The sequence below is a fragment of the Lissotriton vulgaris genome, chromosome 11, assembly GCF_964263255.1.
Source record: "Lissotriton vulgaris chromosome 11, aLisVul1.2, whole genome shotgun sequence".
NCBI classification, from domain to species: Eukaryota; Metazoa; Chordata; class Amphibia; order Caudata; family Salamandridae; genus Lissotriton; species Lissotriton vulgaris.
Genome location: NC_141699.1, coordinates 308,065,281 through 308,082,501, shown reverse-complemented (window position 1 = coordinate 308,082,501; position 17,221 = coordinate 308,065,281).

Genomic DNA, 17,221 nt, shown 5'->3' with positions numbered 1-17,221 from the left:
AATATATATATATATATATATATATATATATATATATATATATATATATATATATATATATATATATATAAGAACGCTCCAAATTCCTTTCCAATGGCAAAAGAATGGACGGCACTCCACAACTCAATTTCCAAGATTCAATGATTTATTAGTCAATCACACAGAACGCGTTTCAGCATCGCGCCTTCGTCTGCTGTCACTCCCTTCAAGTTCATTTGCACTTAAATAAAGTTAGGCATTGACGTCAATCTCATGTTCAGTAAACACAAAAGAGAGACCAAGAATATAATAAACAAAGCGGCCATCCTATAGTGGTTGCCATAATCCATCAATTGTATGGCATTTTTAAGCAAACGCAAGTTATTAAGCCCTGGATGGGCTATTAGAAATTATAAGAAAAATTCATACATTTATCAGTTACTGTGCATCAATATATATATATATATATATATATATATATACATATATATATATATATATATATATTAACACCACACCAAACTTCACCATCAAAGAAGGCGCTGACTCCGTGTATCTCAGTTCAAGGGTTTTTATTTCCTAGATCAGCTTCTGCTCAGACGCGTTTCGGCGGCTACTCCCGCCTTGCTCACTAACCATGTCATGAATGATGTAATATGTGACATCATCAGCAGTGGATTGCGGGTGCGCGATATATAGTTAGCGCAACTAACTATATATGCGAATTTCAATGGTTTTATGCGAGTAAAATAAGGTTTTGTAAATGCTAATCCCTAACTATATATGGTGTATAACCTATGGTTTTTTCAGTGAATTTTTAAGGTTTTGTAAATGCTAATTCCTAACTATATATGGTCTATAACCTATGGTTTTTTCAGTGAATTTCAATGGTTTTTTAATAGCAAATATCAAATGCTGTCAAATGTCAAGTACATGATAGGTAAAAACATTTTCGTGTTTATGCACGCTGATGTGCTTTGAACGCTGCCCCCCCCCTCATTTCTATTAGGAGTACTCTCTCTTTGCAGATAGTGAAGGGTAGTTAACGCACGCCTTTGCCCCCGTTGTAATCCGTTGTGCCTGCTTCTCTCTCCATTTGATTGATTGTTATCCAACCATTTACTGTTTTAGAATTGGTTCTCTTTGGTTCATTCTCTATTTACAAACAAGCACAGAGTCACAATACTCTGTTTATTCTTTGCAGATAGTGAAAAATCGTGTAAAAAACAAAAGGAATCGAGCAAAATCAGTAGGCCACTAATGGGATCTCTTTTTGACCTCGCTAAAATAGAAACATTAGGAACAACCCCTCATGAGAAATACGAAACTACTGAGATGATTTGAGCTCCACACCATGATGGCTGCAAGACAGCTCGGCTCCGCCACCCACCCCGCCCACAATAAGGACAAACTCTATGCAAATATTATAAATATATACAACACACCAGCAAAGTAACAGGGTAAAACATTTTATTAAATAACTATTTACATAACTATTTTATACTTTTTGTTGCCCGATCCGGCTAGCTCAATCGATCGAGCATGAAACTCATGCACTCTGATAGTTCAAAGTTTTGAGGAGTGCTTGTTAGACTGTCTGAAGCTTATTTGCACCTGCTGCAGCTTCACTATTCTCAATGTAAGTGGGGGCTGTTTGAGGACGTGACTGCATTTGAAAACAATGTGATGCGGTGCCTCCCTGAACCACTTGACGGAGGCCCCCGAGGGACGGTATGATGGCGCGGACTCGGAGGGAACGCTTGACTCCGGCCCCCTCCCCAAATCGTGTTACCCTGCTGTGGCCTGAGATCGCCCTCGACATAGGCGGCTGGCTCCCAGGGTCAAGCGGAACTTTTTGCCTTTTGGTGACTCTTCTATTCTGGATCTTGTCCCACAATCCGTTTGACCTGAAGACACGCTGTAGTGGGGCGCCTCTTTACCGTTTCAGTTGCCATTCCGCCCGCTTTTGCTACACTGTGCCTCTTCCGCCATTCAGCTGTTTACCGCCCGCTCTTGCGACTACAGCGTCTCGCTCACCATGTAGTTGAATTGCTCCCGCTCTTGCGGTGCAGCGATAGGCGGCTGCCACAGAACTCTCAAAATGGTGGCCGGCTCTTCAGATTTGGGCGTGGTCCACTAAAATGGCCCTGGGACACCTTGGAACTCGGACGCTTGTCTGCTAGGGCTTGGGCTCCATTCTCGAAAGCGTCCCCTCAGCCTTGAAGATTCTACAAAAATCTTGGGGACCCCCGACTCCCGCTCGCTTCTGGTGGGGAGCGGCTGCCATGATTGCTCGCGGAATGGCCACGACGGAGCTACGAGATGGTGGTGCTCTCATGCTGACACCAGCTTCAATCTGAAACATCCAGAAACACTGTAGACTACCAATTCGATCAGTTCCGATAAAGCCCCAACGTGACCCGGTAGAGAAGAACTTGCCCTCCCCTCTTTGACTGATGGTTCTTGTTGCCTGTCCCTTCTGTTGTCATTTAACAAAACTTTTTAGACTGCTGGAAGGGGTTGTGTTCCGACCGCTGGTTGGTGGAAACATTTTGACTATATTCTGGACCTACGTTGTCGCGTAATGCGTCATATGACACGCCGCATTAGCGCACCCGGAAGTGCTCCGGTGCGCGAAGCACAGCTTCTCAGAAGCGACCCGGGGCGCGGCGCGCAGCGCGTAACGTAAGCATAACAGGTCATGTGACTTGTTAATAAAACTTTTCATTGGTTCATTTTACTTTTGTTATTCTAATGATGAAAGGCTTCGTCATATGACCTAAAAATTACACTTTTTATTGCTTTCGAACATTATTTTTTCTTAAACATGTATGTTATAATGTTCCAGGCTAATGTACTTTCCCGGAAAATTTACAACTGTCCTGCAAGTAAAATATATTCCGTTTTCGAGAAAAAGGACGTTTCTTCGTCCCATGACGGAGCCGTTGAGCAAAAGAGGCTCGGCCTGCTGTCTTAGTCGCCGATAGGCCTGAATATCAGATTCTTATCGATCACTTTATGTTGCAGGAGTAGAAAACACAACAGCCCTTGAACATTTATCTTTACTTCGTTCCTGCGTATTATACCTGTAATTGGACTGCTTTATTTCACTTGCCTTTTACTGATTCGAAAACAGTGACTAAAATTAAAAACTTCACCAATGTAAATACTACTACCATGTTTTGTTTTAAAAACCTTTATTGTGAAAATGTCAGTATACAAATACGGGCCTATAACCACGTGGGCCGGCCACGGAGCAAACTGTAATCGTATATGATGAGGAGATATTTACACTGTAGAGGAACGTAACGGGCGGGCCATTAGGTTGCAAGAACTAAGGTGTCTAACAGTTGCGAAATCGGTGGACGTACATTTTGTAATTAAAATACGACAAGACCACTTACAATAAAATTATCTAGATATACATTTGCGGGTAAGTACCATGGGCGACTTTAATTCGAACTTTCAATAGTACAGTAATCAACAACACATCAGAACTTAATATCAATAGGGATGTCGAAATATTCAAACAATTCTCGTCCCCGCCCGCCATGTGCTTCAAAACTGCATACGTATCTCATGATATCAAGGTTATGCAACCACCACGCCGACTTTCGGCGCAGCATTGTAGGATGGCCACACCAGTGCGGCAACTTGCTGGACAACACCTAGGTGCCAACCGGATCTCAGCGCCTTGTGGTGTCTTCCATTCAGAAAATATTGTTGGCAGCATTTTGAAAGGAAAGATAAACAGCCGTTCTCATTGTGAGTCTCACATTGTTACATTTAGGAAGAATGTTGAAGAGTAGTATGTTGAAAATCTAAAGCCATTGTTCTACAAACTCTCAACCAGCCTTGGATGGAAAAATCCAGAAGAATATACAAACTGAAAACCAGTTTTTGTCTGTATAGCATCAGCAGGAACGCTTGAGTCAGCTTTGTGTGAAGCCGCCATTTTGATTCAATCAATAGCGTCCCCCTGCACACATTCAGGGACCTGGTCGTGTCTTCAGGTCAAACGGATTGTGGGACAAGATGCAGAAAGGAAAAGGAAAAACTTACGCCGGACCCCGGGAGCCGGCCGCCTATGTCATGGGCGATCTTTGGCCACACCAAGGCAATAGTGAAGCTGCAGCAGGTGCAAATAAGCTTCAGACAGTGTTACAAGGGCTGCTCAGAACTCTCAACTATGACACCACCTCGGTGCCATCCGGATCTTGGCGCCTTGTGCTGGTTCCGGCCTATTCACACATCGGTTCGCTACTGACACCATCTCACAGGACCCCACGCTGACGTTCGGCGCAGCATTGTAGGATGGCTACACCAGTGCGGAAACTTGCTGGACACCACCTCGGTGCCATCCGGATCTCTTCGCGTTGGGCTGCCTTCGGCCGACTGTAGCAGCAAGTGCGGACCCAACTCTGTTGGCCGGCGTGTGAAACGCTAAGGGGCGCCGCATTGCAGATGAGGTGCCTCCACCTGGAGAGGCGGAAGAGGGCCGTTCGCGCCGCCTCCCCCTGGAAACCCCACGCTGTCTTTCAGCGCAGCATTGTAGGATAGCCATACCAGTGCAGCAACTTGCTGGACACCACCTCGGTGCCATCCGGATCTCGGCGCGTTGTGCTGCCTTCGGCCTATTCGCACATCGGTCTGCTACTGACGCCGCCTCACGTGCCAACGGATTTTCTACGCTTTATATAGCCCTATGCCGCATAACAGGTCATGTGACTTGTTTATAAAACTTTTCATTGGTTCATTTTACTTTTGGTTTCCTAATGATGGAAGGCTTGGTCATATGACCTAAAAATAACACTTTTCATTGGTTTAGAACATTTTTTTTTCCCAAACGATGAAAGCCCCACCTTGTTTCTGGATGTTTCAGATTGAAGCTGGCGTCAGCATGAAAGCACCACCATCTCGTGGCTCCGTCGTGGTCATTCCGCGAGCAATCATGGCAGCCGCTCCCCACCGGAAGCCTGCAGGAGTCGAGGGCCCCCAAGACTTTTGTAAAATCTTCACGGCTGAGGGGACGCTTTCGAGAATGGGGTCCAAGACCTAGCAGACAAGCGTCCGAGTTCAAAGGTGTCCCAGGGCCATTTTAGTGGACCAGGCCCAAAAAGGAAAGAGCCTGCCGCCATTTTGAGAGTCCTGTGGCAGCCGCCTATCGCTGAACCACAAGAGTGGGCGCAACTCAGCTGAATGGCGGATTGTGGCACAGTGTACCAAAAGCGGGCGGAATGGCAACTGAAACGGTAAAGGGGCGCCCCACTACAGCACACGAGCCGCCACCTGGGGAGACCCGTTCACGCCGCCTCCCCCCCCCCCCCCCCCCCCCCCCGGGGCGCCCCACGCCGTTTTTCGGAGCAGCATTGTAGGATACCAAAACCAGTGCGACAACTTACTGGACATCACCTGGGTGCCATCCACATCTCAGCGCGTTCTGCTGCCTTGGGACTATTCGCACAACAGACCGCTACTGACGAGGCCTCCCCGCGCACCCCTCGGGACGCCCCACGCCGTTTTTCGGAGCTGCATTGTAGTATACCAAAAACCAGTGCGGCACCCAGGTAACATCACCTGGGTGCCGTCCAGAACTCAGCACGTTGTGCTGCCTTGGGACTATTCGCACAAAACACAGCTACTGACCATTGTTGCTTCTTTTTTCAAAAAAATGTTTAAATGTATTTACTGTTTTTGTTGCGTTCTATATATTTAAAAGTTATTAAAGTGTTATAATCCTACTTTGTTGGAGTGCTATATATTTATAATGTGACACATAATTGTAAAAACTTTGATGTACAAAGAGGCATCCCTGGAATCTTCCGCTTCAGGCTCGGTCCCACACACCCTCACAGTGAGAATCCCCTCCCCAAGCACAAAACAGGATGGTTATCAGATAGTAGGAACGCGTGTGGTGTGACGGATCTCATCGGGTGGGGGCCTTGATCTACTGTAACTCCTTTGAAGAGGGGTGATTCTCTACAGCTGGGGCCATAAACTACATCTGCAGGTCTAGGTGATAGCCTGGGACCGGCATGAACAATCGGACACAGAGGAAGAGGAGTGTCAGAGGGTGCGGTAGTGAATAGGGTGAAAGGGTGGTGTCGGGCAGGCACAGGGTGTGATTCTCAGGGAAGAGCAGCGCACATGGGAGGAGGTTTCTGGCCCATGCATGAGAGAGAGAGCGGGGGTGACCAGTGCGTGGGGGAGATGCTTGCGAGGGTGAGGAGCCATGCTGAGGATCGGCGGCGTGCAGAGAGTGGGTCTGGTCAAGGCATCTAAAATGGCTGCCGTGCTCAACAAAAGTGTGGCATTGCAAAAAAGACAAGATGGCGCAGACAATGTTTATCAATAAGGATTAATTTATAACAATTATTTTTAACAAAATATTTACTCGCAGTGACAAAATGGCAGTCAACAGTTCCTGATTTCCATCGAATCGAACGTTAACAGATGTCACGCAGCAAAAAAAAAAAACGCTCACGCACAGCCACTGGAAGACATGTATCAACATATATGTGCCTCCTCAGCCACCCTCAGAAAACAAAAGGGGTCAGGATACGTCTCCCGTACCCCCTTATACCTAGTAATTTAATGAAATCAAAACACAAAATGGCGAATTCACGTTTCGCTACCAGTTTGCCACCCGGTTCGCGAGCCGAGAAGCGCTTCTACCGCGAAAAATCAAATTTTTATTATTTGCCCCACGGGACCCTTTAATAACCCCAACATCATTCCTAGGGGATCAAGAGGGGTCTACCTAGCCCCCTTTCATTAAATTCCCCCTTCGTTTTTCACCTCTTCTTGTCTCTCGATCCTACCGAGAAACAAGATGGCGGCCGCACCGGACTGTTTAGAATGTTGACAGACACCGGAGAGCCAATCAGCTTCGCTACGCAAAGCTCCGTTACGCGAAAAGTATGCGATCTGAAGCGCTATCTGGGACGCTGTCACAGATATACCTGTTTTTTAAACGTTAATTTCTCAAATTCCACTGGAGCACATATATTGAGACCCAGCAAAGGCACATCGGGCTAACAGTCCCTATAATTTTGTCAAGTTTCGTGAAAATCCATTCAGCCGTTAATTTGCGAACCGAGAAGCGCTTCTACCGTGAAAAATCTAATTTTTTTTATTTTCCCCACAGGACCCTTTAATAACCCCAACATCATTCCTAGGGGGTCAAGAGGGGTCAACCTTGCCCCCTTTCATTAAATTCCCCCTTCGTTTTTCACCTCCTCTTGTCTCTCGATCCTACCGAGAGACAAGATGGCGGCCGCACCGGACTGTTTAGAATGTTGACAGACACCGGAGAGCCAATCAGCATCGCTTCGCAAAGCTCCGTGACGCGAAAAGTACGCGATCTGGAGCGCTATCTGGGTCGCTGTCACAGATATATACATTTTTTAAAACGTTAATTTCTCAAAATCCACTGGAGCACATATATTGAGACCCAGCAAAGGCACATCGGGCTAACAGTCCCTACAATTTTGCCAAGTTTCGTGTAAATCCATTCAGCCGTTCGAGCTAAAAGTGAGGCCAAACGCCCTATGGAAATTAACATGGGAAAAACGCGTTTTGGGACCCCCCTTTTTTCTCGGCCCCGCCATGACGAACCCCCCCCCCCAAATTTTCAAGGGCTGCTCAGAAACAAAATGTGCCATTTTCCTGAAAATTTCAGCCGATTCCGTCCTCATACGTCAAAGTTATTAGACATAGAATTTTCAAAAGTTCCATAGAGAAATAATCCTAACTATATATACCTACTGGCTATCGCCAGTAGGTAATATATATATATATATATATATATATATATATATATATATATATATATATATATATATATATATCCTCCTCGTCGTGCTTCAACATCCTGCGCATGCTTCGGAAGATCTTCTGGTGGATCCCCACCGAGACCAGGAAGACCGTCACCCAGGCCCTCGTCACCAGCCGACTGGACTACGGCAACGCCCTCTACGCCGGTACCACCGCCAAGCTCCAGAAGAGACTCCAGCGGATCCAGAACGCCTCAGCCAGACTCATCCTCGACATCCCACGAACCAGCCACATCTCCGGACATCTGAGAGACCTGCATTGGCTCCCCGTCAACAAAAGAATCACCTTCCGCCTCCTCACCCACGCACACAAAGCCCTACACGACCAAGGCCCGAGCTACCTCAACAACCGAATCAACTTCTACGCTCCCAAACGCCACCTCCGATCAGCCAACCACGCCCTCGCCGCCGTCCCCCGCATCCGAAGAGCGACAACAGGAGGAAGGTTCTTCTCCTACCTGGCCGCCAAGACCTGGAACTCCCTCCCGACCGACCTGCGCCTGACCCAAGACCACCTCTCCTTCAGGAAGAAGCTGAAGACCTGGCTGTTCGAGCAGTAACGGCACCCCCCTCCCCCCAGCGCCTTGAGACCCTACGGGTAAGTAGTGCGCTCTATAAATGTCTTTGATTGATTGATTGATATCAAAGTCATCACAGGTAGCCCAAGTGAAGCAGATCCACACGGAGTTTAATAAGCACATTTCTTTATTTTGCATCCATTTCGCAGCTCACATCCCAAGCTGCTCCGAGAACCACCTTCTTACATATAAGCCTGACGCGTTTCAGGAATTGTCCTTTCATCAGAGGCAAAGGTTCGAAGGTTCATGAAACAGTCTCTGGTCGTGCACCTCTTCAAATACAGATCACCTGCCAAGTGGGCGTGGCCAATCTTGCACTGCATTCTGTGCCTTGTAGTGTACTAACCCTCTTCCCACAGTGGTTTGGAAGGGGATCTATAAGCTAAACTGAAAGCATATTTTCTGTAAATTCACATTATCTTTCTCAGTCATGTGAAAATGAAGTCTGACATTCTCAGTAAAACATGTACATCCAACAAGGACAGAGACTGTCAGTTGATTCCTTTGTGTTCTACTGCAGCCTCCTAGAGTGTTCTAAAGAACAACTAGAGCGCTAACAGTCCTACTTATTACAAGGTATGGCACACCTGAAACCATCTTGATTGGAATAAAGTGGTAACTCTTAAAACATTTAATTTAAAAAGAAACAACATGAGGGGGTATATTTTGCCATAGAAAGTATGATTAGTGCTGCAGAATGAAAAATTAGGGACCATTTTGAGTGACTTCTCAAATCCTTTTCTATTTTATTAAAACATTCTGACATGCAGTCTCCCAAAATGGCCACCAGAGACAAAAGAGCCCAAATGTAGCCCAAATATCACCCAGATGTAGCCCAAGTATAGCCCAATGACAGAATGTCCCAGAGTGTTCTAAAGAACAACTAGAGCACTAACAGTCCTACTTATTACAACGGTATGGCACACCTGAAGCCATCTTGATTAGAATAAAGTGGTAACTCTTAAAACATTTAATTTAAAAAGAAACAACATGAGGGGGTATATTTTGCCATAGAAAGTATGATTAGTGCTGCAGAATGAAAAATTAGGGCACATTTTGAGTGACTTCTCAAATCCTTTTCTATTTCATTAAAACATTCTGACATGCAGTCTCCCAAAATGGCCACCAGAGACAAACGAGCCCAAATGTAGCCCAAATATCACCCAGATGTAGCCCAAGTATAGCCCAATGACAGAATGTCCCAGAGTGTTCTAAAGAACAACTAGAGCGCTAACAGTCCTACTTATTACAAAGGTATAGCACACCTGGAGCCATCGTGATGGGAATAAAGTGGTAACTCTTAAAACATTTCATTTAAAAAGGAACAAAATGAGGGGGTATATTATGCAATAGAAGGTATTATTAGTGCTGCAGAAAGAAAAATTAGGGCACATTTTGAGTGACTTTTCAAATCCTCTTCTATTTCATTAAAAAAATCTGACATGCAGTCTCCCAAAATGGCCACCAGAGACAAAAGAGCCCAAATGTAGCCCAAATATCACCCAGATGTAGCCCAAGTATAGCCCAATGACAGAATGTCCCAGAGTGTTCTAAAGAACAACTAGAGCGCTAACAGTCCTACTTATTACAAAGGTATGGCACACCTGAAGCCATCTTGATTGGAATAAAGTGGTAACTCTTAAAACATTTAATTTAAAAAGGAACAAAATGAGGGGGTATATTTTGCCATATGAATTATTCTTAGTGCTGCAGAAAGAAAAATTAGGGCACATTTTGAGTGACTTCTCAAACCCTCTTCAATTTCATTAAACAATTCTGACATACAGTCTCCCAAGATGGCCACCAGAGACAAAAGAGCCTAAATGTAGCCCAAATATCACCCAGATGTACCCCAAGTATAGCCCAATGACAGAATGTCCCAGAGTGTTCTAAAGAACAACTAGAGCGCTAACAGTCTTACTTATGACAAAAGTATGGCACACCAGAAGCCATCTTGATTGGAATGAAGTGGTAAGTCTGAAAACACTCAATTTAAAAAGGAACAACATGAGGGGGTTAATTTTGCCATAGAAAGTATGATTAGTGCTTCAGAAAGAAAAATTAGGAATCATTTTGAGTGACTTCTCAAATCCTCTTCTATTTCATTAAAAAAAATTCTGACATGCAGACTGAAACATGCACTTTGAATACCAGCAGCAGACGTCCCTGGTGAGCAGTAGCTTTACTACAGTGATCTAATCTGCAACTAGAGTGCTAACATTCAGAATTTATGGCAAATGTGTGACACATCTGAATGCCTTCTTGATGGAACCAAAGTAAACAAGCATTGAAAATGCAATAGATCTCGCCCTCGTTTAAGTTAAAGCCATTCTGTTTGTAATGAGGTGGCTTTTTAGCTTTGCTTTTATTAGTGTTTTTTCAACTTTCATGTAAATAACATGCATCTGTATGCATATAAGTATATGTATGCATGCATTTATGTTTGTATTTATATAGATATACAGATGATATATGTTTATATATGTATGTATATATATATATTCACTGAAAAAACCATAGGCTATAGACCATATATAGTTAGGAATTAGCATTTACAAAACCTTGAAAATTCACTGAAAAAACCATAGGTTATAGACCATATATAGTTAGGAATTAGCATTTACAAAACCTTGAAAATTCACTGAAAAAATCATAGGTTATAGACCATATATAGTTAGGAATTCGCATTTACAAAACCTTATTTTACTCACACAAAACCATTGAAATTCCATATATTATTAGTTGCACTAACTATATATCGCGCACCCGCAATCCACTGCTGATGATGTCACATATTACATCATTCATGACATGGTCAGTGACATCACTGATGACATCACTGATGACATCTCAAATGCTTAGTGGGAGGCGTAAATGTTGAGTCCGCCTTTTGTGTTTATTATTTAAATCCAATGATGGTAATGTGACCTTACCATGTGACCAAGACTGTGGAGACAGTCGAAACGCGTAATGGCGGACAGGCTCAGCAACATGCATAAATAAAGCACCTTGTTGTTTGGCACCTAATCTGGGTTCAGCTCTTCGTTCTTTCAAGACCGATTGAATTACTAATTGGCGGCGCAGGCTTGCGCCAGGACGAGCACTGTTTTATACGTCGCACCGTGGAGGCTTTCAGTGGTGCGAGTTGAACCCCTCCCTGAACGCGGCTCAGCGGCAGAAAGCTTTCGGTTCCACTTTGGGGAATTGATTTTACGTAAACTTCGGCGAGGAGTTTGCTGCCTGGAGCCCCCGGATAACTACAGAGTCCTGCCTCCGTTTGGGAATCGGAGCCTTCAGTTTCGAGAGAGGCGTTGGCGTACACGGTAGCCCAGGAAGGTAGGAGACGCCAGAATTTCCGGTGGGGAGTGTGCCTGGACATTTGCGGTGTTGAAACGAAACGTAATTTCGAGAATAACAGCCTTTGTCCAAAATACCGGTGCAGCTTTAATATAACTTGCTACACCTGAGCCATGTCCGCAGAAGCGTTGCGGAGCAGAGAGGAGGCGGCTAGCGTCATTTTTGAGCAGCCCCCGGCCGGGAGTACAGAGATCTCAAGACAAACAACACAAAGTAACACCAATCCTACCATACGGGAGCAATTTAGGAAATTGGAAAAACTAATGCTTAAAGAACAGTCTAAGTGGTGGGAAAATAAATCTTTGAACATGTATCTACAAGAGAACAGGTTACCGAGAGGACTTAGAATCAACTTAGCACCAAGCTATGAGACACCTGACCCTGACATGCTTACCGAATGGGCGGAGGCTAATTTGGAGTCGTCAGCCAAATTAATGACTATTTTGGTAAAATATGCAAATCCAAGCCCAAATCGAAAAGTTGGAGGAAGAAATAGCATGTTTGGGTTGCAGTGAAACAATAGACAAGATGAGGGCAGAAATGGTTTTTAGAGTCAAAAAAGAGGAAGAGGTGATTAAAAATGCAAAGCATTAAAATTTGAGCGGGACCGCTTGGATTATCTCAATGGTCAAAGTTTCACCTACGCAAAACGGTATGACAATGTTAAAACCAGGGCCAGAAAAACACGCAGCACGCGGCCGGATAACACTACAATTGTCCCCTCTTCATCAGATGCTAGTTCACTGGGCAGTGAATCGGAAAATGAGGGAATGAGAAACACGGCGTTGGGGTTTACCAAGCTGACCCTGGCGCAAGAAGTAAGTGTAATGTGCCAGGATCGTAGGGACACCTTGAGACCCCGATTTCAAATTGGCGGGCAAAAAGCACAAGGAACAACAGAAAACGCAGTGAAAGGCGCAAGTGCAGGGCCTGGAAAACCAGACAACACAAGTCAGCCACAACAACAGAAAAAGCGTTGGAACAAAAAGAATGCAAAGAAACAGGGATCAGTACCAGCGCAGTAGTAAACCTAACCCCATTTGAACTCTCTAAAAACAATGAAAAGATTCTAGGCCTCGGTTTGTCATACTGCCCTCCGTGTAATTTCAATTATGCAGACACTAGAATGGATGCTTTTAGATTTATTAGGAAGTTAAAGCTTAAGAAATTCTTCCAACAACAACCTGCAAGGAAGAAAAATCCGGTAATTCCAAGCAGTCCAACTCTCCTCAATGTTGATGACCGCACTGATTTTGAAGAAATATGGGCACTACAGGAAGAAGTGGGGATATCAAGACAAGTTCCTCTTGTTACTTCAAGAGTAGATATCGCGACATGTGTGACCCAATATCAACTCACGACAACATAGATGTCTATCAGGATTTGATCACGAAAGATCTAAAAAAACTGTATACAGCCACAAATAAAAAACATAGTGACAAACAAAATGAACCAGAGCTACTATGCATTGCTAAAAAAACTGGAATCAGACCAAAACATTCTAGTCCGCCAAGCGGATAAAGGCGGGAATGTAGTTCTTTGGCCACGTCAAATGCATATAGAGGAAGCTGAGTCTCAACTCAAGGATCAATCCTGTTACAAAAAGAGCAACTTGGGAGCTATCAAATTGGCATGGCAGGATCAAAATGCCAATCTGGCTACATGGAGGAGTTCTAATTTAATCACCAAAGATGAATTTGGATTTTTGAAAAAAGAATTCCTGGTTATTCCAACATTTTACTTACTTCCTAAAATACATAAACAAATAGACAATCCACCAGGGCGTCCAATAATTTCTGCTATTAATAGTTCAACCGAAAACATGTCATCCTACATAGACTATTTCTTGCAGGGTGTAAAAACTTTGGACTCTTATGTGCAGGACTCTTCAGATTTCATAAGGAAACTAAATGATGTGTCATGGAAGTCAGGGTGCATATTAATGACGTTAGATGTTTCATCTTTATATACATCAATTCGACATCATGATGGTATTGCAGCGGTGAAATATTTTCTCAATAGACGCTCGATCAATTTTTCTGCACATAACACAATGCTTATTTCCATGATCAAAATCTGTTTAGAGCAACATTACTTCCTGTTCAACAATCAAGTCTACCAACAGGTCCGAGGGGTGGCGATGCGGGCCTGTTTCTCTCCCAGCCTAGCGTGCTTGCACATGGGTTGGTGGGAGGAACAGATCCTCATGGGGAAACATCGCACCATGATGGAGGAACATGTCCCCTTATACCTTCGATACATTGATGACCTGTTTTTAATCTGGCAGGGTACTCGGAAGGAGGCTGAGCTCTTTGTTAATCAGTTGAACATTAATGATTTGAATCTAGAATTTACATCCAACATAAGCACATCCTCAGTATGTTTTCTAGATTTGGAAGTATACATAGAAGCTGACACAATAGTAACTAGGCTATACAGAAAGCCAACTGCTGGCAACACTGTCCTGCATGCAGCAAGCCAACATCCCCCACATCTAATACGCAGCATCCCTTTCGGGGAGATGCTGCGCATTAGGAGAATTTGCAGCTCAGATGGTGAGTGTTTGAAAGCTCAGGAGGCTAGTAAATCTCGCTTCCTTGCGAGGGGTTATTCAGTGAGAATAGTGGAATATGCCATGGCTCGCTCTATTAATATGACGAGAGCACAGGCACTAGTTCCTAGAACAAAGATAGCTATTCCCTGCACTAAGACTAAATCTGAGTCATCCAGAGTCATAGTTACCTACAACAGACAACATAAAGAAATTCGCAAGATTTTCAGCCGTAATTGGAACCTGGTAACCGGGGATCCGGTTATTGGGGAACTAGTTGGCAGAAAACTGGAATTTTCCTTCAGGAAATCTATTTCTATGGCCGACAGATTGGTCAAAAATCATTTGGATCAACCATCGTCCAAAACCTTTATGGCACTTAGCAAAGGTTTCAAAAAATGCTCAATCTGTACGGCATGTAAGTATGGTTGTAGTAGGAAACAATATATGACTCCCTTTAGAACTGAACCTCAACTTATTACAAAACAACTGACCTGCAAGACTGAGTTTGCGGTCTATGTGCTGCAGTGCCCCTGTGAGCTTCGGTATGTGGGTAGCACCCGCCTGCCGGCTCACAGGCGGATATTGCAGCACATAAGAGCAATCAATACCAAGGACCAATCGTATCCCATAGCTCGCCATTTTGAGAGCACCCATGATAGTGACCCGAAACATCTGACATATTATTTCATCGAAAGTGTCTTGCCCCTGAAAAGGGGTGGTAATAGGGATGCACTTCTCAGGGTCCTGGAGACGCGTTATATCCTCGAGTTAGACAGCCGCACTCCAGTGGGCCTCAATGCCAGCGAGGATTTGTATACCTGTTTATAATAACATTCCAATAAACAGATACAACAAACCACTAATAGATTGTACTTTGGGAACCATTGAGGAACATTAATCTTTACATTAGATATATGAAATATTCCCTTTAATGTTGGTCCTATAGTTTCTTTTAGTTGGTTTAGTTTATATATAGTATACCAATCAATATCAGGATTCAATTGCTTTAGTAGGGGCTCCTACTATAGTTTTTTCTTATTGATGTTTTCTTGAAATCGAAATGAATGTCTTTAATTTTATGAACTTTGCACTAGAAACAGCACTTTCACTTTTTCAGATTGTTTGCACTATGCCATGATTGCTGCTCTATACCATTTGCATTGGATTTTAATGTTGTATAATGCTTGAAACATCCACAGAATGTGAATTTGCACTGAGCACTTTATTATAACCCCACAGGGGGTAAACGCAGTTTTGCAGGCTTCTTTTTCGGGAACAATTTAAGATTTTTACTATCAACATCAACAAAATGTTTTTAGTGATTACAATATATATTTATTTATTTGATGTAAATATGTATAGATGTCTTATATCAAAGGCATACTGTAGAGAAGAATCGGACTCCAGAATCGTGAGTAGAGTAGATTTATTGTGAGGATAAATACAGGAGTACAAGTTAAGTCTATCCTGCCTCAGCAACCGCCAGGATCAGAATACAGAACATAGAATTAATACAGGCAAACACTCTATAGAGAGCAGCATGTAATGATGTCAGTAGAATGACAGGCACAACATATCTCCTCTCCTTAAAACAAAAGAAAATAACGGAAAGCACAACAAAAACAAAGAAATAGAATGTGATACTAATTCGAAACAATAACAAAAACAACTGAGAAAGATATCAATGTAAAAACATTAGTATCGAACAAAATCATTGTATTTCTTAGGAACACAAGAAATCCTACCAGAAGATACCTGTCCCAAGTTCAGTGTATCTTCTTTTGTAGACCCAGGTACAATAGAAGACTCTTTGGAAGAATTCGGTGTCAAAAGAGTAGAATTAGGTGACACCAGAGTCTCCTTGGAGGAATTCGGTGCCACATGAGTTTCCTGGGACGAGAAACTCTCCTTAGAAGACACACCCTTAGAAGACCGCTCATTCACACCTTCATTCACAACACTTTTTTTAGAATACAAGGCAATTCTACGGAAGTTCCAACTCTGCCCATTCTCTAAAACAACATGCCACTTATGAACCTCCTTAACTTTCATAGGATCAGAAAACGTATTCATACCAAACTCTCTACGACCCAACTTAACTTTAATCAAATCACCCACTTCAACTCTACCAACCTTTCCAGGAACAACCTTAGAGACAACAGCACCTTCCCACAACCACTGTGGAACCAACTTGGTTTTAGGAAGTCTACCACGCATACGCTCAAAAGGAACTTGGTCAGTAACACCATGAGCTGTAGTATTATACAACCAAACCATATCCTCCACAGCTCTACGCACATCTCTCTGTCCTTGCAAAGACAACTGTATAGTCCCTTTGACCAAACGATTCATCCGCTCAACCATGCCATTACCCTGAGGGTTGTACAGTGAAGTGCATACATGCTTGATCCCATGATTGGCTAGAAAAGAATGCATAGCCAAAGATGTAAGTTGAGTCCCGTTATCTGTGATTAAAACTTTCGGGAAGCTTTCCTTTAAAAATATTGACCTCAACTGTTTAATAACAGAATCAGTGGTAATATTTTTCATAAACTCCACACACAACCACCGAGAACAAACATCTACTAAAACCAAGGCAAACCTACAATCACAAGGTAAAGAATCCATTGGACCAATAAAATCCAAGCAGATTTTATCCCAAGGCAAATCACTCAAGCTCCCATCCTCCAGAATCGTGAGTAGAGTAGATTTATTGTGAGGATAAATACAGGCGTACAAGTTAAGTCTATCCTGCCTCAGCAACCGCCAGGATCAGAATACAGAACATAGAATTAATACAGGCAAACACTCTATAGAGAGCAGCATGTAATGATGTCAGTAGAATGACAGACACAACACATACTTTGCACATTTTTTAATATTTATGAGCAAATGTAAATACTCACTGAGAGTTTAAT